Source organism: Macrotis lagotis, chromosome 7, assembly GCF_037893015.1.
Source record: "Macrotis lagotis isolate mMagLag1 chromosome 7, bilby.v1.9.chrom.fasta, whole genome shotgun sequence".
NCBI lineage: Eukaryota > Metazoa > Chordata > Mammalia > Peramelemorphia > Peramelidae > Macrotis > Macrotis lagotis.
Genome location: NC_133664.1, coordinates 96,463,387 through 96,490,233, shown reverse-complemented (window position 1 = coordinate 96,490,233; position 26,847 = coordinate 96,463,387). Strand labels below are relative to the sequence as shown.

General features: G+C 45.6%; 7 non-coding genes across 7 annotated transcripts; all 7 read right to left on the bottom strand.

Annotated features, from left to right (window-relative positions):
* Positions 1-2,429: 2,429 nt before the first annotated feature.
* TRNAC-GCA (transfer RNA cysteine (anticodon GCA)) lies at positions 2,430-2,501 on the bottom strand. The gene has a single exon. It is a non-coding gene; the product is annotated as a tRNA-Cys (tRNA).
* Positions 2,502-7,718: 5,217 nt separating this feature from the next.
* On the bottom strand, positions 7,719-7,790 carry TRNAC-GCA (transfer RNA cysteine (anticodon GCA)). The gene has a single exon. It is a non-coding gene; the product is annotated as a tRNA-Cys (tRNA).
* A 5,331-nt stretch (positions 7,791-13,121) lies between these two features.
* Positions 13,122-13,193, bottom strand: TRNAC-GCA (transfer RNA cysteine (anticodon GCA)). The gene has a single exon. It is a non-coding gene; the product is annotated as a tRNA-Cys (tRNA).
* A 3,382-nt stretch (positions 13,194-16,575) lies between these two features.
* Positions 16,576-16,647, bottom strand: TRNAC-GCA (transfer RNA cysteine (anticodon GCA)). The gene has a single exon. It is a non-coding gene; the product is annotated as a tRNA-Cys (tRNA).
* A 1,859-nt stretch (positions 16,648-18,506) lies between these two features.
* On the bottom strand, positions 18,507-18,578 carry TRNAC-GCA (transfer RNA cysteine (anticodon GCA)). Its single transcript has one exon. It is a non-coding gene; the product is annotated as a tRNA-Cys (tRNA).
* Positions 18,579-21,501: 2,923 nt separating this feature from the next.
* On the bottom strand, positions 21,502-21,573 carry TRNAC-GCA (transfer RNA cysteine (anticodon GCA)). Its single transcript has one exon. It is a non-coding gene; the product is annotated as a tRNA-Cys (tRNA).
* A 3,855-nt stretch (positions 21,574-25,428) lies between these two features.
* Positions 25,429-25,500, bottom strand: TRNAC-GCA (transfer RNA cysteine (anticodon GCA)). Its single transcript has one exon. It is a non-coding gene; the product is annotated as a tRNA-Cys (tRNA).
* Between the last annotated feature and the right edge of the window lie 1,347 nt (positions 25,501-26,847).

Sequence of the window (26,847 nt, the reverse complement as noted above, 5' to 3'; positions counted from 1 at the left end):
ATCACTTTTTTCTGATTCTGCTCATCTCACTCACCATCAGTTCATACAAATCTTTCCATGTTTTTCTGAAATCCAGTCCCTCCTGATTTCTAATTGACCAATAGTATTCCATCGCATGCATAGACCATAATTTGTTAATTCGTTCTCCAAGAGATTGACATCCTTCAGGCTCCATTTCTTTATGACTACAAAGAGAGCTGCTATAAATATTTTTGTACGTGTGGGTTTTTACCCTTTTTCATGATTCCTTCAGGATACAGACCCAATAGTGCTATTACTGAATCAAAGGGTATGCACAGTTTTATTGCCCTTTGGGCATGATTCCAAATTGCTCTCCATAAAGGTTAAATCACTTCACAGTTCTGCCAACAATGCATCAGTGTCCCAGATTTCCCACATGGGGGACATGGTGTTGAAGTTAGGTAAGACACATTGGCAATTCTCAGTGGCCACAAGTGTAAGACAGTTGGGCCTCACCAGACTCACTTTCTGATGGGGCAGTGCCACCCCACAAGAAGATGACATTCAGGCCACTGTGAGGTTAGTACAGGGGCTGTTAACCAGAGGTAGGGAGTGACCTGGGCCTAAGCCAAGCATCCTGGGAGTGTGCTTGTCACAGCTTCTGTTGAGAACAAGACTGGGCAGAATCTGTGGGGTGGGTAGCAATTGGGAAGGCAGGAAGAAGAGGAGCAGCTGGAAGACCTAAAAGGGGAGCTAGTAGGGGGCACCTGGATTTGAACCAAGGACCTCTTGATCTGCAGTCAAATGCTCTACCCCTGAGCTATACCCCCTGACCCACAGGCTCCCCCTCAGGTAAAACCTTTCCAAGCTGATCACCACACTGAATTCAGTTGGATTCCACAGGGATCGCCAGTGCCAGGGAGAAGTCTCTTCAACGCTTAGTTGGCATCCTTCAACCTGGAAAACTATCCTATCCCAATGGTGCATAATAGGAAGTCTGGCCAATGGCCAGCAAACCATCACTGACACTGGACCTATACCATTGCCACAGGAACCCTTCTCATATCTGTAATTGAACCTGACTGCCCACCCACAAGGGACTACCAGGCAGGCAGACACTCAACAGCAATGCTACAAAGCTCCTCCACGCCAGCAGATAGGAGACCTCTTGAGAGACTTGGTATAGGGTATGAGATGTTGGTCTATGTCTAGTTCCTGCTGTTCTATCTTCTTGTAGTTGTGTACTGTTGGTAATATATAGAAATGTTGTTGATTTCTGTGGGTCTATTTGATATCTTGAAATTTTGAAAAAAGTTCCCAATTTTGCATGTAGTTTTTTAGTTGTCTTTTTTAGGAGTGTCTAAACTAAACACATCATCTGCAAAGAGTGAGTTTTGTTAATTTACTACCTAGTGCAAATCCTTCAATGTCTTTTTCTTACCTTATTGATGTCTAACATTTATAATAAAATATTAGATAATAGTGGTTTAAAAGGGGAGGCAGCTGATAGAGGGCAACTCTTTGTGAACCAGGGACCTCTTGATCTGCAGTCAAATGTTCTACCCTGAGCTCTACCCTCAAGTACACAGGGACAGCCTCAATTAGCACCTTCCCAAGCTGCCTGCTGCAACCTGTTCTTGTGGATTCCAGATGCATTGCCAGTGGCTGGGAGAAGCCTCTCCAGGGCCCATCATTCAGCCCTGACTCTTGGACAACTAACTGACCTCAAAGCCACATGGGGGGGGGCTAGACTACAGGCAGACTATTGAGCAGCCCCTTGGGTCTAAAGCATTGCTTTGAGAAACCAACCAAATGCTATTGTTCCTGCGTGCCTACTTAACAAAGACTCAGGATGCTCTCAAAGGACAGTCCACTGGCTCCCCCAAGCCACCAGGAAGTAGGAATCCCCTGAATATTCAGCCAGGAGCCCCTTGGCCTGGTTGCCTTAAGTAGTGGGTAGATAGAAGAAGCTCTCCCCAGAGCTCTCTCTGCTCTTTTTTGAGTCAGGTCTGTGGTTTCCAATGACCTGGATTGGAGTATGTTCCTAATTACCTATAGCCCTCTGATCCTCCAGGACCCCTGCCACCTGAAATCTGCCTGGCATGCAGTGGGGCTACCAAGTCGGGTACATGCTCTTGAGGTTGGTGAAGTAAACATTGGAGGTTTTCTGTGGCAGGAAAGTGGCCTTGAGTTAAATCACCTGAACCTGGTCAGACTTTCCCCTGATATGCCCAGGAAGACAGTGTGATTAACCCCTTGCAGAGGAAAGGTGACCTCACAGAGTGGGTAGGTGGTGGGGAGCTGCCTGAGGTAGGGAGTGACCTAGGCCTGGGCCAAGCATCCCTGTAGTGTGCCACTCGCAGCTCCTGCTGAGGCTGAGGATGGGAAGATATTGTGGGGCTTATAGGGACTTGGGAGACCATGAGGAAGAGGAGGAGCTGGAAGGCCTAAAAGGTGAGGCAACTGGTAGGGGGCACCTGGATTTGAACCAGGGACCTCTTGATCTGCAGTCAAATGCTCTACCCCTGAGCTATACCCCCTGGCCTAAGTCGTACCCTCAATTAACACCTTTAAAAGCTCCCTGCCTCACCCAGTTCAACCTCAGAGTCATGGGGAGTGAAAGGAAGTCTCTCCATCACCCAGCTGTCAACCTTCAGCCTCAGCAAACTAGCTGCCCCTAATGGTGCATCTCTGAGGTTCTGGCCAACAGTCAACCAAGCTATCCACTGGCCCCTTGCAGCTATTCCATTGCCTAGGGAGACCTCCCCTTGTCTGGGACCTAAATGCCTAACCTGAAGTGCCCACCTGACTGGCACCAGCAGAAATGCCCCAAAGCTCCCCCAGGCCAGCACGTAGATCACCTCCTGAAAGACTTGCATCGACTTGATATAGTACATGAGATGCTGGTCTCTGCCACATTTATCCCAAATGATCTTCTAGCAGTTTTGATGTCACAGTGTGTTCTCATTCAAGAATTTGGATTCTTTGATTTTATCAAACAGCAGATTATTATAGTCATTGACTATTGTTTATTTTGCCCCTAATTTATTCTACTATTCAACCACTTTCTTAGACAGGAATAAACAGCTTTGAAGACTGGTGATCTATAATTGATGTCTGGCATGGCTAATCTATTCCCATTTGTATTTTTATTAATTCCTTTGTTATTCTTGAGATTTTATTCTTACATATGAAGTTAGTTGCTATTTTGTTCTAACTGAACAATTTTGTGAAATTTTGATTAAGATGGCACTGAATCAATAAATTAATTTAGGGAGAGTTATCATCATAAACTTATTGAACTGAAGTTTTATTCATCAAAAAATCATACAGCTCATCTCTGTCAAAACTCTATCTATTAGCTTGACCTCAAATGTTTTTTATGACAAATCACTGTCTCATCCTAAATTCTATCTATCTATGCCATTTGAATCGCCACCCTTCTTAAATGACTTGGCAAAGATCTCAATCTCATTATTATCGCAAGATCTTTTCATTGAAGTACAGACTTTTCCTAAAGTTGGTTTCTGCACTCTTCCTGCTGGTGTCAAACTGTTCGCAGAAGATTTCATCCATTGGTTCCATTTTTCTCTCATAGCAGCTTTGAAAGGTTTGTTAATGCTGACATCACCTGGTTGGAGCTGGGATGTCAGGCACACTCAGGCAGGGGCCTCTGGAGCTGAATACCTTGAGTCCTGGTTCCAGAGGCTTCTCTCTGTACTTCTCTTCCAGAGACTTCTCTCTCTACACTTTAAGGCTAGTTCTGTGGTTTTCCGTGACGAGGATAGGGCAGCTTGAGTCCGCTGAGGCCTCAGGGTCTTTGCTGTCTGACATCTTCCTGGTCAGCAATGGAGTGTAGGAAACAGGGCATAATCTTTTACTCTTTATCATATAAATATTTTATTTGTTTTTTAATTAGATTCTATGGCAGTTTCTACCAATCATTTTTTGACAAGGTTTGGAGTTTTACAGTTCCCCGCCCCCGCTTTTTTCCCTCCCTCCTCCCCCCAGAAGAAGGCAATCTAATAGCCTTTACATGTAGATCCATGCTAAGCATAGATCAAAATTGAAATTGTTGTCAGAGAGGAAATAGCAAAATGACATGACAGAAAAAACAACTTTGAAGAATTGAAGGTTTTGGTCTTCATTTACATCCCACAGTACTTCTCTGGATACAGAGGTTATTCTTCATCACAGATCCCCTGGAATTGTCCCTGATTATTGCACTGATGGAGTGAGTAAGTCCATCAAGGCTGATCCTCACTCCATGTTGTTGCTACTTTGTATCACATTCTTCTGGCTCTGCTCATCTCACTCACCATCAGTCCATACAAGTCTTTCCAGGTTTTTCTGAAATCCAGTTCCTCCTGATTTCTAATTGACCAATAGTATTCCATCACATGCATGGACCATAATTTGTTTATTCATTTTCCAGTAGATGGACATCCTTCAGTCTCAATTTCATTGCCACTACAAAGAGAGCTGCTATAAATATTTTTGTACATGTGGGTTTTTACCCTTTTTCATGATCCCTTCAGGATACAGACCCAGTAGTGGTATTATGGAATCAAAGGGTATGCACAGTTTTATTGCCCTTTGTGCATAATTCCAAATTGCTCTCCATAAAGTTTGGAACACTTCACAGTTCCACCAACAATTAATCAGTGTCCCAGATTTCCCACATGGGGGACAAGCTGTTGAAGTTAGGTAAGACACATTGGCGGTTCTCAGTGGCAAGAAAGTAGACACAAGTTTAAGACAGTTGGGCCTCACTAGACTCACTTTCTGATGGGGCAGTGCCACCCCACAAGAAGGTGTCATTCAGGCCACTGTGAGGCATGGTAGGTTAATACAGGGGTTGTTAACCAGAGGTAGGGAGTGACCTGGGCCTGAGCCAAGCATCCTGGGAGTGTGCATGTCACAGCTTCTGCTGAGAAGAAGACTGGGCAGAATCTGTGGGGTGGGTAGCAATTGGGAAGCCAGGAAGAATAGGAGCAGCTGGAAGACCTAAAAGAGGAGCTAGTAAGGGGCACCTGGATTTGAACCAGGGACCTCTTGATCTGCAGTCAAATGCTCTGCCCCTGAGCTATACCCCCTGACCCACAGGCTCCCCCTCAGGTAAAACCTTTCCAAGTCTCTTCAATGCCTAGTTGGCATCCTTCAACCTGGGAAAACTATCCTATCCCAATGGTGCATTACGGGAAGTCTGGTCAATGGCTAGCAAGCCATCACTGACACTGGGCCTCTACCATTGCCACAGGAACCCTTCTCATGTCTGTAATTGAACCTGAGTGCCCACCCACAAGGGACTACCAGGCAGGTAGACATACAACAGTGATGCTCCAAAGCTCCCCCATGCCAGCAGATAGGAGACCTCCTGAAAAACTTGGTATAGGGTGTGAGATGTTGGTCTATGTCAAGTTCCTGCTGTTCTGTCTTCTTGTAGTTGTGATGAAAGAGTGAGTTCTCCTTCCAGAATCCAGATTCTTTTAGTTTGACAGATAGCAGATTATGATAGTCATGTACTATTGTTTCTTTTGCATCTAATCTATTACTCTGATCCGCCATTCTATTTCTTAGCCAGGACCAAATAGTTTTGAAGACTGATGCTTTATAATATAATTTAAGACCTGGTATGGCTAAACCATCCTCCTTTGAATTTTTTTCATTATTTCATTTTACATTCTTTTTCTTTTAGGTTTTTTGCAAGGCAAATGGGGCTAAGCAGCTTGCCAAAGGCCACACAGCTAGGTAATTAAGTGTCTGAGACCGGATTTGAACCCAGGTACTCCTGACTCCAGAGCCAGTGCTTTATCCACTGCGCCAGCTAGCCACCCCTCATTTGATATTCTTGAGGTTTTATTCCTACATAAGAATTTGGTTTCAATTTTTCCTAGCTCAATAATTTTCGGTAGTTTGATTAGAATGTCAGTGAACAAGTATTTTTATTTGCATAGAATTGACATTTTTTATTATATTACCTTGGCCCATGCATGAACAATTGACATGTACCCAATTGTTTAGATCCGATTTTGTTGTGTGGGCTGGCTAACTTATACTTTACTCATAACCTATTACTTGACTCTGTCCAGCTGTACAAGTTCTCAGGTGAACTTTGAAGAAGCAGGAGACAAAAATGGCAAGTTCTCTAATTAGCCAATCAAACAATGCCTCTGGTGCTAGTAGACAGCAGGTGATAAAAGGTTACTTCCTCAGGCTAGTACTATCACACAATATTGTTATCACCACTTAGTGTTTACACTCAATGCTCCAGGAAGTGCCAAAGCATAAGGAACAGATGAGAAGATCCAGAGAGCCCACCCAGGTGAGGAGGCCATACGTGGCAAGAGGACCTTTAAGTCATTCCCAGGCATGCAGTGACCTTGCTGTTACCTCAATAGTCCCCTACAGGATTTTATTTTTTGTTTTGTGGTTGTTGCCATATAGTTTCTGAATTTGTCTTGGCAGGAATATTCCCAAGTATTTTATGTTGTCTAAGGTACCTTTAAATGGAATTTCTTCTTCTATCACTTGCTATTGTGTCCTGTTGGTAATATATAGAAACGCTGATGATTTCTGTGGGTTTATTTGATATCCTGAAATTTTGATAAAGTTCCCAATTTTGCATGTAGTTTTTTAGTTGTCTTTTTTAGGAGTGTCTAAACTAAACACATCATCTGCAAAGAGTGAGTTTTGTTAATTTACTACCTAGTGTAAATCCTTCAATGTCTTTTTCTTACCTTATTGATGTCTAAGATTTCTAATAAAATATCGAATAATAGTGGTTTAAAAGGGGAGGCAGCTGATAGGGGGCAACTCTTTGTGAACCAGGGACCTCTTGATCTGCAGTCAAATGTTCGACCCTGAGCTCTCCCCCCAGGTACACAGGAAAAGCCTCAATTAGCACCTTCCCAAGCTGCCTGCTGCAACCTGTTCTTCTGGATTCCAGATGCATTGCCAGTGGCTGGGAGAAGCCTCTCCAGGGCCCATCATTCAGCCCTGACTCTTGGACAACTAACTGACCTCAAAGCCACATGGGGGGGGGCACTAGACTACAGGCAGAATATTGAGCAGCCCCTTGGGTGTAAAGCATTGCTTTGAGAAACCAACCAAACACTGCTATTGTTCCTGTGTGCCTACTTACAAAGAGTCAGAATGGTCTCAAAGGATAGTCCACTGGCTCCCCCAAGCCATCAGGAAGTAGGAATCCCTTGAATATTCAGCCAGGAGCCCCTTGGCCTGGTTGCATTAAGTAGTGGGTAGATAGAAGAAGCTCTCCCCAGAGCTCTCTCTGCCCTTTTTTGAGTCAGGTCTGTGGTTTCCAATAACCTGGACTGGAGTATGTTCCTAATTACCTATAGCCCTCTGAGCCCCCAAGAACCCTGCTACCTGAAATCTGCCTGGTATGCAGTGGGGCTACTAAGTTGAGTACATGCTCTTGAGGTTGGTGAAGTAAACATTGGAGGTTTTCTGTGGCAGGAAAGTGGCCTTGAGTTAAGTCACCTAAACCTGGTCAGACTTTCCCCTCATATGCCCAGGAAGACAGTGCTATTAACCCCTTGAAGAGGAGTGGGTAGGTGGTGGGGAGCTGCCTGAGGTAGGGAGTGACCTAGGCCTGGGCCAAGCATCCCTGTAGTGTGCCACTCGCAGCTCCTGCTGACGCTGAGGATGGGAAGATATTGTTGGGCTTATAGGGACTTGGGAGACCATGAGGAAGAGGAGCAGCTGGAAGGCCTCTAAAAGGTTAGGCAACTGGTAGGGGGCACCTGGATTTGAACCAGGGACCTCTTGATCTGCAGTCAAATGCTCTACCCCTGAGCTATACCCCCTGGCCTCAGTCATACCCTCAATTAACACCTTTAAAAGCTCCCTGCCTCACCCAGTTCAACTTCAGAGGCATTGGGAGTGAAAGGAAGTCTCTCCATCACCCAGCTGTCAGCCTTCAGCCTCAGTAAACTAGCTGCCCCCTGTGGTGCATCTCTGAGGGTCTGGCCAACAGTCAACCAAGCTATCCACTGGCCCCTTGCAGCTATTCCATTGCCTAGGGAGACCTCCCCTGGTCTGGGGCCTAAATACCTAACCTGAAGTACCCACCTGACTGGCACCAGCAGAGATGCCCCAAAGCTCCCCCAGGCCAGCAGGTAGGACACCTCCTGAAAGACTTGCATCGACTTGGTATAGGGCATGAGATGTTGGTCTCTGCCACATTTCTGCTAAACTATCTTCTAACAGTTTTGATGTCACAGTGGGTTCTCATTCCAGAATTTGGATTCTTTGATTTTATCAAACAGCAGATTACTATAGTCATTGACTATTGTTTCTTTTGCCCCTAATCTATTCCACTAGTCAACCACTTTGTTTCTTAGACAGGAACAAACAGCTTTGAAGACTGGTGATCTATAATTTATGTCTGGCATGGCTAATCTATTCCCATTTGCATTTTTTATTAATTCCTTTGTTATTCTTGAGATTTTGTTCCTACATATGAATTTAGTTGCTATTTTTTTCTAACTCAGCAATTTTGTGAAATATTGATTAGGATGGCACTGAATCAATAAATTAATTTAGGGAGAGTTATCATTTTTTACTTTGGGCTATGCATGAACAATTGACATTTACCCAGTTATTTAGATCTGAATATATTTCTGTGAAAAATGTTTTGTAGGTTTTGTCATACAGTTTCTGAATTTCTCTAGGCATAGGCTTTCAAGGATTTTATTTGTGTATTTCAGCTCCTTTAAATGAAAATTTACTTTCTCTCCCTCGCTTCCATGTCTTATTTGTACTATGTAGAAATGCTGATGATTTATGACTTTTTATTTCATATACTGCAACTTTAATACTTGCTAATTGTTTCAAGTAGTTTTTTAATTGATTTTTTAGGATTGTCCAAGCATACCATCATATCATCTGCAAAGAGTGAGAGTTTGGTATCTTCATTACCAATTCTAAATCCTATCTTTTTTCTTCTATTTTTGCTTCAGTTATCATTTCTAAAATAATATGAATGATAACTATGATGATAGGCATCTTTGTTTTATCCCTGATTTTATTGGGATTGTTTCTATCTTATCCGCATTTTATATATAATGCTTGTTGATGATTTTAGATCGATATTGTTTGTGGTTTTAAAAAAGACTCTTTATTCCTATGCTTTCTAGTATTTTTAATAGTAAAGGGGGCTGTATTTCATCAAAAGCTTGATCAGCACTTTTGAAATTTAGATTTGTAATTGAATGGCTCCATCATTCTGATAGTGTTCCTAATATTGAATCAACCTTGAATTCCTTGTATTAATCATCCTGATCATAGTGTATTATCATAATGATAATTTGTTGTAACAATAGTCTTTATATATAATTTTCTTTCTCTGCTTTGATTCTTCCTGTTTTGGATATCAGTACCATATTGTTGTCAGATGAGGAATCTGGCAAAATTGCTTCTATACATACTTTTCAAAGAGTTTATATAGAATTGGAATCAATTGTTCTTTGAATGTATGTTAAGAATTCACATGGGAACCCATTGGCTCTGGAAATGTTTTCCCCTAGGTTATTCATTGATGATTTTTTCAATTTCTTTTTCTGAAAAGGCGTTATTTAGGTATGTAATTTCCACATCTGTTGATCTCAGCCATTTATATTTTTGACAAGATTCATGCATTTAATTTAGATTGTCAAATATATGGGATAAAGTGAGGTAAAACAGCTCTGAATTATTGCTGGCATTTCTTGCTCATTATTGGTGAATTCACCTGTTTCATATTTTATACTGGCTATTTGGTTTTCTACTTTTTCCTCTTTTTTTGATCAAATTAGCAAAAGATCTAGCTATTTAATTGAATTTATCATCAAACCAATTCTTAGTTTCATTAATGTTGAGCAGTAGCTTTTGTGTAGCTACCTGGCTAAGGAACCCAGTGACCAAAGTCCAGACACGCGATCCAGGAGAAGATCAACCTCTCCAGTCAGTGTGATCTGGAAAGGCTGCTGCCCCCATTTTCCCCTGACCTGTGATCTCTCAGAAGTTCCTTGTCTGCTTTCTGTCTCACCTTTTTAAAAAAAATTTTTTTAGGTTCATGCAAGGCAAATGGGGTTAAGTGGCTTGCCCAAGGCCACACAGCTAGGTAATTATTAAGTGTTTGAGAACGGATTTGAACCCAGGTACTCCTGACTCCAGGGACAGTGCTTTATCCACAGCACAGCTAGCCGCCCCTGCCTCACCTTCTTTTCACCCTTCTCAGAGCTGTACCCCTTCAGAGAGTGGACTTCTGGAGTACACAGAGCTACCTAAGGAAACTCAGGTAAGTTCCCTTGGACTGAGCCACCAGCCAGGGAGCCCCAAGGTCCTACAGACTCAGCCAGGAGATTCTTGGCCTGGACACCTCGAGTATGGGAGTGAAAAGAGGCTCTCCCCAGTTCTCCCCCAGCTCTCTCTCCTCTTTGTGAGCCATACTGAAGCTTCACATGAAGGAGGGCCATGCCAGTGTTACCTGCTGCAGCCAGCTACTTTGCCCTCCTGTGATACTGGAGCTTCACGAAGGTGAGGGCTGAGGGAAGCAGAGGCCCAAGTTCAAAGAGCGAGAGCAGGGGGAAGAGAAGCAAGTTGATGAGGTGGGGCACCAGGGCTAGACTGGAGGCCCATGAGAAGCCTCATCTAGTGAAAACTGGCATGAGACATGCCCCCGCCCCCAGATGAAGAGGCCTTGGCCAGTGGGGAGGGTGTGAGGCACCAGCCTCAGACAGACCTGGTGGAGGGAAGTGGGCACTTGTCACTTGGATGAGAGCAGGTGACTGATTGTCCTGAGACACCTGACTCCCCTGAACCCTTCAGAACCTCAGTCTGATGAAATCTTCCTAGTCAGCAATAGGGTCTGCCAAGGGTGGGACAAGATCTTGAGGCTTGTAAAGGCCACTTGAGGTTCAAAGTGGCAGGAAAGAGGTCCAATGGTAAATAATCTGGGTCAGATCAGAATTGTCCCTGAGGTCATGCCATCCTAAACCATGTCCAGAAAGAAAGTGTCATTAAGGATATGGAAAAGAAAGGTTGTATCACAGAGTGTGGTGCGGCCTGAGGTAGGGAGTGACCTGGGCCCAGGCCAAGCATCCCTGGAATATGCCAGTCCCAGTTCCTGCTTAGGCTGAGGATGGGCAGATGCTGTGGGTCTTATAGGGATTTGTAAGATAAGGGGGAAACAGGAGCTGGTAGAAGTCCTAAAAGGTGAGACAGCTGGTAGGGGGCACCTGCATTTGAACCAGGGACCTCTTGATCTGCAGTCAAATGCTCTACCCCTGAGCTATACCCCCAGACCACAGGGAGATACTCAATTAGCACCTTTCCAAGCTGCCCGCCACACCTAGTTCATCTAAATTCCAGAGGCATTGCCAGTGGCTGGGAGAAGCCTCTTCTGGGTCCAGGTGACAGCCCTGCCCCTTGACAAACCAGCCGCTCCCAGAAATGGTTTTGGGGCTATGCCCCATGACCACTCAACTGTCTCCTGGCCCCTTAGGACTAAATCATTGTGATGGCAGCCCTAACTGGGTCTGAATAGTCATCAGAAGAACCCATTTGGCAGGCCTCAGCATGGAATGTCTGCTGGGAAGGAAGCCTGGCCCTCAGTAGTTGTGGCAGTCCTTTCCTCCAGACAGTGGTCAAATCAGAACTTGAATGTCAGCCAGAAGGCCTTGTGTATCCAGTCAGAAGCCCCCTCTGTTTCAGCAACCCCACGTTGTCCACTTCACTTGAACTGCTCCACCCCAATTCAGAGAACCGAGTGGCTACTTCACCTGAAGCCACTTTGTGGACACCTGGTAACCAGGTGACCAGTAGACAGACACTGTCCAGGAACAGGTCAACCTTTACAGCCAGTATGACCAGGACAGCCTACTGTCCCCACTTCTACCAGACCTACCAAGGCCTTTTCTCTTGCCCTGAAGAACAGGCCAAGTTCCTAGTGTCCCTCCTGACAGGTTCTGAACATCCTTTTCACCTTCCTTAGAGCAATGTCTTTTTAAAGGAGGAAGATGAGATTAGCAGCTTTAGAACTGTGAGACAAGCTTCCTGGGGTTGAGGGTCCAGCAGAAAGCAGGAGAGCCAGGATTCTGTAGACCTCATTGCAATGAGAAGTGCCTAGAGAGAAGAGAGTCTCCAAGGATGCATTCAGCTCTCCATGCTCCTTTCAGGATTTTCCCATGGTTTTCTGTGACATGGACTTGGACAAGTTCCCAGCTGCCCCCAGCCCCTTCAGCCCCTTGGGCCTCAGCAACCTGAAATATTCCTGGTCAGCAGTGGGCTTTGCCTTGGGGGGCATGTTCTTGAGGCTTATGAAGGCCCCACTGGATGTTCTTATTGGCAGAAAAGTAGCACAAATCTAAATAATCTGGGTCAGGTCAGACTATCCTCTGAGGACATGCCACCCAAAAGATGTCCAAATACATACTGTTATTAAGGCCACAGAGAGGAAAGTTGACCTTACAGAGGGTCTGGCTACCTGAGATAAGGAGTGACCTGGCCAAGCATCCCTGGAGTGTGCCAGTCACAGCTGTTGCTGAGACCGAGGCTGGGCAGATGCCATGGGGCTTGTAGGGACTCTTCTGGGTCATCAGGAAGCTGGAGAGCCCTGAATTCTCTCAGCCTGCTGCCCCTCGGCCTTGAGTCCTGAGACAGAGGAATGGCTCTGCCCAGCTCTCTCTCTCTCTGCTCTCTCTGCTCCTTTTGGGGCAGGTCTATGGCTTTCAGTGACCTGGATGGGAGCATGTTCCTGGCTGCCTTTAGCCCCTCGAACCCTCAAGACATTTTCTACCTGAAATCTGCCTGGTTAACTGTGAGTTCTGCCAAGATGGTAGCATGCTGGAGGTGCTCAGTGGCAGGAAAGTGGTATCAGGTGTAAGTCACTTGAATCTCAACAGACTCTCTTTCCCAGGAGCCTGTACCACTCCAGAAAACCAATGTGAAGATGATGTCATTACGACTGAGAGGCATGGTAGGGTCATGGAAGGGGTGCTACCTGAGGTATGGGCATGAGCCAGGCATCGTGGAGAGTGCATAGCCATAGCTCCTGCTGAGATGAAGGCTGGGCAGATGCTTGTGGGTCTTTTAGTGACTTGGGAGACAAGGAGGAAGAGGAGCATGTGGAAGACCTAAAAGGGGAGGCAGCTGGCAGGGGGCACCTGGATTTGAACCAGGGACCTCTTGATCTGCAGTCAAATGCTCTACCCCTGAGCTATACCCCCTGACCTCAGTCATACCCTCAATTAACACCTCTACCAGCTGCCTGACTCACCCAGTGCAGCTTCAGAGGCATTGGGAGTGAAGGGGAGAAGTCTCTCCATCACCCAGCTGTCAGCCTTCAGCCTAACTAAACTAGCTGGCCCCAATGGTGCATCTCCGAGGGTCTGGCCAACAGTCAACCAAGCTATCCACCGGCCCCTAGCAGCTATTCCATTGCCTAGGGAGACCTCCCCTGGTCTGGGACCTAAGTGCCTAACCTGAATTGCCCACCTCACTGGCACTAGCAGAGATGCCCCAAAGCTCCCCCAGGCCAGCAGGTAGGACACCTCCTGAAAGACTTGCATCGACTAGATATAGGGCATGGGATGTTGGTCTCTGCCGCAGTTCTGCTAAACTGTCTTCTAACAGTTGTGATGTCACAGTGGGTTCTCATTCCAGAATTTGGATTCTTTGATTTTATCAAACAGCAGCTTACTATAGTCATTGACTAATGTTTCTTTTGCCCCTAATCTATTCTACTAGTCAACCACTTTCTTAGACAGGAATAAACAGCTTTGAAGACTGGTGATCTATAATTGCTGCCTGGCATGGCTAATCTATTCCCATTTGCACTTTTATTAATTCCTTTGTTATTCTTGAGATTTTATTCCTGCATATGAATTTAGTTGCTATTGTGTTCTTACTCAGCAATTTTGTGAAATTTTGATTAGGATGGCACTGAATCAATAAATTAATTTAGGGAGAATTATCATTTTTTAATTTGGGCTATGCATGAACAATTGACATTTACCCAGTTATTTAGATCTGAATATATTTCTGTGAAAAATGTTTTGTAGCTGTTGTCATACATTTTCTGAATTTCTCTAGGCATAGACTTTCAAGGATTTTATTTGTCTATTGCAGCTCCTTTAAATGAAAATTCTCCTTCTCTCCCTTGCTTCCATGTCTTATTTGTAATATATAGAAATGCTGATGATTTATGAGGTTTTATTTTATATACTGCAACTTTGTTAATGTTTGCTAATTGGTTCAAGTAGTTATTTAATTGATTTTTTAGGATTGTCCAAGCATACCAGCATATCATCTGCAAAGAGTGAGAGTTTGGTATCTTCATTACCAATTCTAAATCCTTCTATTTTTTTTCTTCTATTCTTCCTTCAGGTTTTATTTCTAAAATATTATGAACTATGATGATAGGCATGTTTGTTTTATCCCTGATTTTATTGGGATTGTTTCTATCTTATCCGCATTTTATATATAATGCTTGTTGATGATTTTAGATCGATATTGTTTGTGGTTTTAAAAAAGACTATTCCTATGCTTTCTAGTATTTTTAATAGTAAAGGGGGGGTGTACTTCATCAAAAGCTTTATCAGCACTTTTGAAATTTAGATTTGCAGTAGAACGGCTCCATCATTCTGCTAGTGTTCCTAATATTGAATCCACCTTGAATTCTTTGTATTAATCATCCTGATCATAGTGTGTTATCATAATGATAATTTGTTGTAACAATAGTCTTTATATATAATTTTCTTCTCTGCTTTGATTCTTCCTGTTTTGGATATCAGCACCATATTGTTGTCAGATGAGGAATCTGGCAAAATTGCTTCTATACATACTTTTCAAAGAGTTTATATAGAATTGGAAATCAATTGTTCTTTGAATGTATGTTAAGAATTCACATAGTAACCCATTGGCTCTGGAAATTTTTTCCCCTAGTTTATTCATTGATGGTTTTTTTCAATTTCTTTTTCTGAAAATGGGTTATTTAGGTATGTAATTTCCACATCTGTTGATCTCAGCCATTTATACTTTTGACAAGATTTATGCATTTAGTTTAGATTATCAAATATATGGGATACAGTGAGCCAAAACACCTCTGAATTATTGCTGGCATTTCTTGCTCATTATTGGTGAATTCACCTGTTTCTTATTTTATACTGGCTATTTGGTTTTCTACTTTTTCATCTATTTTGATCAAATTAACAAAAGATCTAGGTATTTAATTGAATTTATCATGAAATCATTTCTTAGTTTCATTAATTTTAATCTTTCTTATTTTATACTGGCTATTTGATTTTCTTCTTTTTCATATATTTTGATCAAATGAACAAAAGATCTAGGTATTTAATTGAATTTATCATCAAACCATTTCTTAGTTTCACTAATTTTGAGCTGTAATTTCTTTTTCTAGCCACCTGGCTTAGGAGCCCCAGGACCAAAGTCCAGACACATGATCCAGGAAAAGATGAACCTCTCCAGTCACTGTGATCTGGAAAGTCTGGTGCCCCCATTTTAAACCAGTCCTCCTATGGCCCCATTTTCCCCCTGCCCTGTGAACTCTCACAAGTTCTTTCTCTGCTTTCTGCCTCACCTTTTTTTCACCCTTCTCAGTGCTGTACCCCTTCAGAGACTGGACTTCTGGTGTACAGTGAGCTACCTAAGGAAACTCAGGTAAGTTCCCTTGGACTGAGCCACCAGCCAGGGAGCCCCAAGGTCCTACAGACTCAGCGAGGGGATTTTTGGCCTGGACACCTCAAGTATGGCAGGGAAAAGAGGCACTCCCCAGTCCTCCTCCCGCTCTCTCTTCTCTGTGTGAGCCATACTGAAGCTTCACATGAAGGAGGGCCATGCCAGTGTTACCTGCTGCAGCCAGCTACTTTGCCCTCCTGTGATAGTGGAGCTTCACGAAGGTGAGGGCTGAGGGAAGCACAGGCCCAAGTTCAAAGAGCGAGAGCAGGGGGAAGAGAAGCAAGTTGATGAGGTGGGGCACCAGGGCTAGACTGGAGGCCCATGAGAAGCCTCATCTAGTGAAAAGTGGCATGAGACATGCCCCCGCCCCCAGATGAAGAGGCCTTGGCCAGTGGAGAGGGTGTGAGGCACCAGCATCAGACAGACCTGGTGGAGGGAAGTGGGCACTTGTCACTTGGATGAGAGCAGGTGACTGATTGTCCTGAGACACCTGACTCCCCTGAACCCTTCAGAACTTCAGTTGGATGAAATCTTCCTCGTCAACAATAGGGTCTGCCAAGGTTGGGACAAGATCTTGAGGCTTGTAAAGGCCACTTGAGGTTCACAGTGGCAGTGAGAGATCCAATGGTAAAAAAGCTGGCTTGGATCAGAATTGTCTCTGAGGTCATGCCATCCTAAACGATGTCCAGAAAGCAAGTGTCATTAAGGATATGGAAAGGAAAGGTTGTATTACAGAGTGTGGTGTGACCTGAGGTAGGGAGTGACCTGGGCCCAGGCCAAGCATCCCTGGAATATGCCAGTCCCAGTTCCTGCTTAGGCTGAGGATGGGCAGATGCTGTGGGTCTTTTAGGGATCTGTAAGGTAAGGGGGAAACAGGAGCTGGTAGAAATCCTAAAAGGTGAGACAGCTGGTAGGGGGCACCTGGATTTGAACCAGGGACCTCTTGATCTGCAGTCAAATGCTCTACCCCTGAGCTATACCCCCAGACCGCAGGGACACCCTCAATTAGCACCTTTCCAAGCTGCCTGCCACACCTAGTTCATCTAAATTCCAGAGGCATTGCTAGTGGCTGGGAGAAGCCTCTTCTGGGTCCAGGTGACAGCCCTGCCCCTTGACAAACCACCCACTCCCAGAAATGATTTTGGGGCTATGCCCCATGGACCACTCAACTGTCTCCTGGCCCCTTACGACTAAATCATTGTGATGGCAGTCCTCACTGGGTCTGAATAGTCATCAGAAGAACCCATTTGGCAGGCCTCAGCATGGAATGTGTCCTGGGAAGGAAGCCTGGCCCTCAGTAGTTGTGGCAGTCCTGTCCTCCTGACAGTGGTCAAATCAGAACTTGAATGTAAGGCAGAGGGCCTTGTGTATCCAGTCAGAAGCCCCCTCAGGTTCAGCAACCCCACGTTGCCCACTTCACTTGAACTGCTCCACCCCAATTCAGAGAGCCGAGTGGCTACTTCACCCGAACACACTTTGTGGACACCTGGTAACCAGGTGACCAGTAGACAGACACTGTCCACGAACAGGTCAACCTTTACAGCCAGTATGACCAGGAAAGCCTATTGTCCCCACTTCTACCAGACCTACCAAGGCCTTTTCTCTTGCCCCGAAGAACAGGCCAAGTTCCTAGTGTCCCTCCTGACAGGTTCTGAACATCCTTTTCACCTTCCTTAGAGCAATGTCTTTTTAAAGGAGGAAGATGAGATTAGCAACTTTACAACTGTGAGACAAGCTTCCTGGGGTTGAGGGTCCAGCAGAAAGCAGGAGAGCCAGGATACTGTAGACCTCATTGCAATGAGCAGTGCCTAGAGAGAAGAGAGTCTCCAAGGATGCATTCAGCTCTCCATGCTCCTTTCAGGATTTTCCCACGGTTTTCTGTGACATGGATTTGGACAAGTTCCCAGCTGCCCCCAGCCCCTTCAGCCCCTTGGGCCTCAGCAACCTGAAATATTCCTGGTCAGCAGTGGACTTTGCCTTGGGGGGCATGTTCTTGGAGCTTATGAAGGCCCCACTGGATGTTCTTATTGTCAGAAAAGTAGCACAAATCTAAATAATCTGGGTCAGGTCAGATTATCCTCTGAGGACATGTCACGCAAAAAATGTCCAAATACATACTGTAATTAAGGCCTCATAGAGGACAGTTGACCTTACAGAGGATCTGACTACCTGAGATAAGGAGTGACCTGGCCAAGCATCCGTGGAGTGTGCCAGTCACAATTGTTGCTGAGACCGAGGCTGGGCAGATGCCATGGGTCTTGTAGGGACTGTTGTGGGTCATCAGGAAGCTGGAGAGCCCTGAATTCTCTCAGCTAGCTGCCCCTTGGCCTTGAGTCCTGAGAGAGCGGAATGGCTCTGCCCAGCTCTCTCTCTCTCTGCTCTCTCTGCTCCTTTGGGACAGGTCTATGGCTTTCAGTGTACTGGATGGGAGCATGTTCCTGGCTGCCTTTAGCACCTCGAACCCTCAAGGTCTTTTCTACCTGAAATCTGCCTGGTTAACTGTGAGTTCTGCCAAGATGGTAGCATGCTGGAGGTGCTCAGTGGCAGGAAAGTGGTATCAGGTGTAAGTCACTTGAATCTCAACAGACTCTCTTTCCCAGGAGCCTGTACCACTCCAGAAAACCAATGTGAAGATGATGTCATTACGACTGAGAGGCATGGTAGGGTCATGGAAGGGGTGCTACCTGAGGTAGGGAATGGGCATGAGCCAGGCATCGTGGAGAGTGCTCAGCCACAGCTCCTGCTGAGATCAAGGCTGGGCAGATGCTTGTGGATCTTTTAGTGACTTGGGAGACAAGGAGGAAGAGGAGCATGTGGAAGACCTAAAAGGGGAGGCAGCTGGCAGGGGGCACCTGGATTTGAACCAGGGACCTCTTGATCTGCAGTCAAATGCTCTACCCCTGAGCTATACCCCCTGACCTCAGTCATACCCTCAATTAACACCTCTACCAGCTGCCTGACTCACCCAGTGCAGCTTCAGAGGCATTGGGAGTGAAGGGGAGAAGTCTCTCCATCACCCAGCTGTCAGCCTTCAGCCTAACTAAACTAGCTGGCCCCAATGGTGCATCTCCGAGGGTCTGGCCAACAGTCAACCAAGCTATCCACTGGCCCCTTGCAGCTATTCCATTGCCTAGGGAGACCTCCCCTGGTCTGGGACCTAAGTGCCTAACCTGAATTGCCCACCTCACTGGCACTAGCAGAGATGCCCCAAAGCTCCCCCAGGCCAGCAGGTAGGACACCTCCTGAAAGACTTGCATCGACTAGATATAGGGCATGGGATGTTGGTCTCTGCCGCAGTTCTGCTAAACTGTCTTCTAACAGTTGTGATGTCACAGTGGGTTCTCATTCCAGAATTTGGATTCTTTGATTTTATCAAACAGCAGCTTACTATAGTCATTGACTAATGTTTCTTTTGCCCCTAATCTATTCTACTAGTCAACCACTTTCTTAGACAGGAATAAACAGCTTTGAAGACTGGTGATCTATAATTGCTGCCTGGCATGGCTAATCTAGTCCCATTTGCACTTTTATTAATTCCTTTGTTATTCTTGAGATTTTATTCCTGCATATGAATTTAGTTGCTATTGTGTTCTTACTCAGCAATTTTGTGCAGTTTTGATTAGGATGGCACTGAATCAATAAATTAATTTAGGGAGAGTTATCATTTTTTACTTTGGGCTATGCTTGAACAATCGACATTTACCCAGTTATTTAGATCAGAATATATTTCTGTGAAAAATGTTTTGTAGGTTTTGTCATACAGTTTCTGAATTTCTCTAGGCATAGGCTTTCAAGGATTTTATTTGTGTATTTCAGCTCCTTTAAATGAAAATTTACTTTCTCTCCCTCGCTTCCATGTCTTATTTGTACTATGTAGAAATGCTGATGATTTATGACTTTTTATTTCATATACTGCAACTTTAATACTTGCTAATTGGTTCAAGTAGTTGTTTAATGGATTTTTTAAGATTGTCCAAGCATACCACAATATCATCTGCAAAGAGTGCGAGTTTGGTATCTTCATTACCAATTCTAAATCCTATCTTTTTTCTTCTATTTTTCCTTCAGGTTTTATTTCTAAAATAATATAAACTATGATGATAGGCATCTTTGTTTTATCCCTGATTTTATTGGGATTGTTTCTATCTTATCCGCATTTTATATATAATGCTTGTTGATGATTTTAGATCGATATTGCTTGTGGTTTTAAAAAAGACTATTCCTATGCTTTCTAGTATTTTTAATAGTAAAGGGGGGGTGTATTTCATCAAAAGCTTTATCAGCACTTTTGAAATTTAGATCTGCAGTAGAACGGCTCCATCATTCTGATAGTGTTCCTAATATTGAATCAACCTTGAATTCTTTGTATTAATCATCCTGATCATAGTGTGTTATCATAATGACAATTTTTTGTAACAATAGTCTTTATATATAATTTTCTTCTCTGCTTTGATTCTTCCTGTTTTGGATATCAGCACCATATTGTTGTCAGATGAGGAATCTGGCAAAATTGCTTCTATACATACTTTTCAAAGAGTTTATATAGAATTGGAAATCAATTGTTCTTTGAATGTATGTTAAGAATTCACATAGTAACCCATTGGCTCTGGAAATTTTTTCCCCTAGTTTATTCATTGATGGTTTTTTTTCGAACCCAGTGACCAGACATATGTTGTCCAGGAGGTCAGCCTCTCCAGTCAGTATGACCTAGAGAGTCTGCTGCCTCCATTTTAAACCAGTCCAACCAGGACCCCATTTTCTCTTGACCCATGAACCATCACAAGTTCCTTCTATCCTTGTTACCAGATTCTCCACCTTCTTTTGACCCTTCTCAGAGCAGCAATCCCTTCAGAGGGTGGACCTTTGGATTAGGATCAGCTACCTGTGGAACCTCAGGCAAACTCCCTGGGCTCGAGTCACCAGGCTGGAAGCCCAAGGGCTGTGCAGACTCAGCCAAAAGGTTCTTTTCCTGGCCACTTCGAGTCCTGGAGAGAGAAAAGAGACTCTCTCCCAGTTAGCCCTCAGCTCTTTCTGTTCTTTTTGAGCCATGCTGCAGCTTCACACCATAAAGGGCCATGCCAGTGTTCCCTGCAGCAGAGAAGCCACATTGCCCACTTGAGATGCAAGAGCTTCAGGAAAAGCAGGACTGAGGGAGCAGAGGCCTGAAGACAAAGAGGGAGAACGGAGGGGAGAGGAGTGGGTCCATGAGATGAGGTACCAGGGCTGGACCAGAGGACCAAGAGGAACCTCACCCAGGGAAAATTGGAACAAGACACACTTGCTCCCAGAAGAAGAGGCCTTTGGCAGTGGGGAGGATGTGAGGTACCAGAATCAGACAGTCCTGGTGGAGGGAAGTGGTCACCTGTCTCCTGGATGGGGGCAGATTCCTGGGTGACCTGAGACCCCTGAGACTCCAGAGCTTTAGCTGGTTGAAATCTGCCCCATCAGCAGTGGGCTCTGCCAAGCAGGGGGCATGATTTTGAGGCTTGTGAAGAGCCCACTGGAGGTTCAAAAAGTCAGGAAAGAGACTCCAAGAGTAAGTAAACTGGGTCTGGCCAGAATTGCCCCTGAGGTCGTGCCATCCCAAACGATGTCTAGAAAGATAATGTCATTAGGACACAAAGAGGAAAGATTGTGTCAGAAAGGGGTGTGGTGGACTGAGTTAGGGGGTAATCTGGGCCTGGGCCAAGCATCCCTGGAGTGTGCCAGTTCCAGTTTCTGCTGAGGCTGAGGCTAGGCAGAATCTCTGGGGCTTGTAGGGACTTGGAAGGCCAGGAGGAACAGGAAGCTGGAACAGGTACAGGAGCAGCTGGAATGCTAAAAGGTGAGGCAGGTAGTAGGGGGCACCTGGATTTGAACCAGGGACCTCTTGATCTGCAGTCAAATGCTCTACCCCTGAGCTATACCCCCCCTGACTCACAAAGGTACCTTCAATAGCACTTTTCCAAGCTGCCTACCACAGCCATTGAAACTCTAGAGGCATTGACATGACTGGGAGAAGCCTCTCCTGGGCCACGGTGTCAACCTTGACCCTAGACAAACCAACCCCCCCCCCAAATTGTTCTGAGGCTGTGCTCAATGACACTAAACTATCCACTGACCCCTTGGGGTTCCACCATTATGATGGCAGCCCTAATTGGCCCTGAATGGTCATCAGAAGAACCTGCCCAGCAGGCCCCCAGCAGAGAAGGTCCCCAAGCACCCCCAGACCAGGACAAGCACCTGAAAGACTTGTTTGGTCTTTCTGTTGCTTTGTGGCCTGCTGGCAAGAAAGCCTGGCCCTCACTAGTCATGGCAGTCCATTTTCCCCAGGCAATGGTCAAGTCAGAACTTGAATGTCAGCCAGTAGGCCTTGGCTATCAAGCCTATAAGTCCCTCTCTGTTTCAGCAACCCCATGTTGCCTACTTCACTTCTACTGATCTGCCCCTTGGCAAAGGACTGAGCATCTACCTCTCCTGAAGCCACTTTGTGGTCACTAGATACTAGGAAATCTTGGTGATGAGAGGCCAGACAGGTGTCCAGAAGCAGGTCAGTGTCTATAGCCAGTGTGACCAGAAAGCCATCTTCTACCAAACCTGCCAAGATCTTTTCTCTTGCCCTGAGGAGCAGGTCGAGTTCCTAGTACCCTTCCTGACAGGTTATGAACATCCTTTTTACCTTCCTCAAGGCAACAACTTTTTAAAGGAAGAAACTTGGATTAGCAGCTTTAGAACTTGACTCAAGCTTCCTGGGTTCAGAGACCAGGAGGAAGCAAGGGAGCCCTGCCCCCTCAGCCAGGAGGCTCTAGACCTGGCTGCATTGAGAAGTGCCTAGAGAGAAGAGGGTCTCCAAGGTTGCACTGAGCTGCCTGTGCTTCTTTGGGGATTTTCCTATGATTTTCAGTGATGTGGACTGGGACACGTTCCTGGGTGACTTGAGCCCCCCCAACCCCTAAGACCTTCACAACCTGAAATCTCCCTGGTCAGCAGTGGGCTTTACCTTGAGGGGGCATGTTCTTGAGGTTTGTGAAGGCTCCACTGGAAGTTCTTAGTGTCAGGAAAGTAGCACATGTCTACATAATCTGGGTTGGACCAGACTTTCCCCTGAGGCAGTGCCACCAAGAATGATCAGGAACACAGTGTTATTAAGACCAGAGAGGAAAGGTGACTTTACAGAGGGTTGGGCTACCTGAAATAAGGAGTGACCTGGGCCAAGGATCCCTAGAGTGTGCCAGTCACAGCTCCTTCTGAGACCAAGGCTGGGCAGATGCTGTGGGGCTTGCAGGGACTTGAGAGGGCAGGAAGTCATGGAGCAGCTGGAAGACCCAAAAGGTGAGGCAGCTGGTAGGGGACAGCTGGATTTGATCTGTGGTCTAATGCTCTACCCCTGAGTTCTACCCTGGCCCACAGGGACACCCTCAGTTAGCAGCTTTCTAAGCTTCCCACCACACCCAGTTCTGCAGGATTCCAGAACCATTGCTAGTGACTGGGAGAAGCGTCTCCTAGTTGTCAGCCCAGACCCTGAGCAAACCAGATACCCCAATGGAGCATCATTATGTGGTGCCCAACAGTCACCATATGTCCACTGTCCCCTGGAACTCTAACTGCCATGGGAGCTCTACCTATGCCTGAAATCAGACCTTAATGACCTTTCAGAAGGACCCACTGGGCAGGCACCCAGCAGAGAAGCTCCCTGATCCCCAGATCATCAGGCAGGACCACCTCCTTGAAAGACTTGTTTTTCTGTTTCATTGTGGCCAATGGCCAAGGACACCAGGCCCTCTACACAGGTGCTATTATAGTCCATGGCCAAGTCTGGGGCCTGGAAGTCCCAGTCTGCCAGCCCTGCTCTATGTAGGCAACCCATGCTGGCACAGTTCAGGCCCACTGCTCATCTATGTAGTAGAAGATGGCATGCTGCCTTACCTGAAACCACACTTGTGGTGACCCAGGGCTGGGAAGCCCAGGTGAGGAGAGGAAACCACTGTGCTCTGGAGCAGGTCAGCCTCTAGAGCCAGGGTAGGAAGTGCTCTGGGCCTTGTCCAAGTATCCCTGGGATGTGCCAGTCACTGCTCCTGCTAAGGCTGAGGATGGGCAGGGTCTGTAGGGCTTGTAGGATATTGGGAAACCAGGAGGAAGAAGAAGAAGAAGAGGTGGAAACGGGCAGCTAGGTGGCACAGTGGATAAAGCACCAGCCCTTGAGTCAGGAGTACCTAGGTTCAAATCCGATCGCAAACACTTAATAATTACCTATTTGTGTGGCCTTGGGCAAGCCACTTAACCCCATTTGCCTTGCAAAAACCTAAAAAAAAAAAAGAGTGAGGCAGTTGGTAGAGGGCATCTGGATTTGAACCAGGGACCTCTTTATCTGCAGTAAAATGCTCTACCCCTGAGCTATACCCCCTGCTCCTTAGAAAAATCTCAATTAACACCTTTACAAGTGTTTAGAACCACACCCAGTTCACCTGGATTCCAGAGGCATTGCCAGTGGCTGGGAGAAGCCTCTTCTAGGTCCATCTCTCAGTCCTGACCCTAAGCAACCAGCCATCTCCAATAGCACATCTCTGGGGGGCTCAACTATAACCAAATAACCTTTGAGCAGCCCCTTCAGCCTTGAATATTTATTTGAGGCCCCAATCAGCCCTGGATTGGCCTTGAGTGGCCATCCAAAAGGACCCAGAAGGCATTCTGCAGAGAATTCCCCAAGTCCTCTAAGAGTGTTATGTAGCAACTTGAAAAAATGAAAGACTTGTATGGTCTTTACTTTTCATTGAGGTCTATTGCCAGGGAAGCATGGACCTCAGCTAGTCCTTTTCCATAGGTCCTGGCCAAGTATGGACCTACAAGCCTCTCTCCTTTTGAGCAACCCCCCCATGAAGAACCAGTTCAGGTCTGTTGCTCAGTCACTTGGCAAAGAACTAGGCAGCTGTCTTACCTGAAACCAGTTTGTGACCATCCAGGGCTGAGCAGCCAGGTGACCAGAAGAGACACATTGTCCAGGACTGAGCAAGCCTCAAGAGCCAGTGTGACCTGGAGTCTGCTGCTCACATCAGGAATTAGATCTGCCCAGTTCCCATTTTTTTTTTTTGCCCTCTATCCGAGACTCAGATTCTTCTGTTCTTACTGATGGGTCTAAGGATCCATTTGACTCTCCTCAGGACAGCTCCTTTTTTAAGGACTGTCGGATGAGCAGCTTTAGAACCTTAGGCAGATTTCTTGGACTTGAGCCCCTAGCCAGGAAGCAAGAGAGCCCTCCTCAGTGGGGGGGGGGGGGGGGGGGCTCTTGTTCTGGCTGCCCGGAGGCTTGGCTGGAGAAATGAGGTTTTACCCTGTTCTCACTCACTCTCCATTTCCTGTGGTTTACAGTGATGTGGACCAGGGCAGGTTCCTCAGAGTCCTAATGTCGATCTCTGTGGTCTGCAGTGGGACTACCAAGTGGAGGGCATGCCCTTGAGGCTGGTGAAGGACACGCTGGAGATCCTCATTGTCAGGAAAGTGGTCACAAGTATAAGTCACCTGTGCCTAATCAACTTTCTCCTGAGACTGTCACCCCAAAATATGTCCAGGAAGACAGTGTGATTAACTCCTTGGAGAGGAAAGGTTACCTCACAGGTGGGGGGCTGCCTGAGGTAGGGGAGTGACTTGGGCCTGGGACAAACATCCCTGGAGTGTGCCAGTCAAAGCTCCTGCTTAGGCTGAGGATGGGCAGATACTGTGGGGCTTGTAGGATCTTGGGAGAACATGAGGAAAAAGAGCAGTTGGAAGTCCAAAAACATGAGAGCTAGTAGGGGGCACCTGGATTTGAACCAGGGACCTCTTGATCTGCAGTCAAATGCTCTACCCCTGAGCTATACCCCCAACACACAGTGGTGTCCTCAATTAGCACCTTTCTAAGTGGCCTGCCACACCCAGTACAACCCAGCTATCAGCCCTCAGCCTAGGTAAACCTGCTGCCCCTAGTAGTGCATCACTGAGGGTCTAGACAACAGCTTCCGAGCCATCTATCAGCCTCTTGTGCATAGTCCATTGCCAAGGGAACTCTCTCAAGTCTGAAATAGGACCTGAGTGCACACCCAACAGGTACCAGCAGATAATACCCAATGCTCCCCCAGACCAGCAGGTAGAACTCCTTCTGAAAAATGTGCATGAACTTGGTATGGGGCATGAGATGTTGGTGCTCTACCCCCTGAGCTCTACCCCCTGGGCCACAGGATCACCTTCAGTTAGCACCTTTCCAAGCTGCCCACCACACCCAGTGCAACTCCAGAGGCATTGGCACTGACTAGGAGAAGTTTCTCCATTGCTCTGCTGTCAGCCCTCAGTCTAGGTAAACCAGTTGCTCCTAATGGTGCACTGAGGGTCTAGCCAACAGCCACCAAGTTATCCACTTGCCTTTCGTGGCTATTCCATTGCCAAGGGAGCCCTCCCTATGTATAAAATAGGACCTGAGTGTCCAGCCTGAAGTGTCCGCCCAACAGACACCAACAGAGATGCCCCAAAGCTCCCCAAACCAGCAGGTAGGATTCCTCCTGAAAGACTTGCATGGGCTTCCAAGTTTTTGCCATACTATCTTCTAGCCATTTTGATGCAACAGTGAGTTCTCATTCCAGAATTTGGATTCCTTGACTTTATCAAAAAGCAGATTTCTATAGTCATTTACTACTGTTTCTTTTGCACTTAATCTATTCCACTGATCTACCACTCTGTTTCTTAACTAGGACCAAGCAGTTTTGATGACTAACGATTTATAATATAATTTATATCTGCTATGGCTAGCCCATCCTCCTTTGCATTTTTTATTAATTCCCTTGATATTCTTGAGGTTTTTCTTCTACATATAAATTTAATTGCTAATTTTCCTAGCTCAATAATTTTGTGGTGAACTGGTTAGTATGGCAGTAAATTAATAAATCAATTTAGGTAGAATTATCATTTTTATTACTTTACTTCTGGCTATGCATGAACAATTGATATTTTGCCAGTTATTTAGATCTGAATTTATTTCTGTCAAAAATGTTTTATAAGTGTTGTCATATAGTTTCTGAATTTGTCTGGTCAGGTAGACTCCCAAGTCTACAATTACTTTAAATGGAGTTTCTCTTTCTTCCTCTTGCTGCTTTGTCTTGTTAGTAATATATAGAAATGTTGATGATTTATGTGGATTTATTTTTATGTCCTGTAGCTTTACTAAAGTTGTTAATTGTT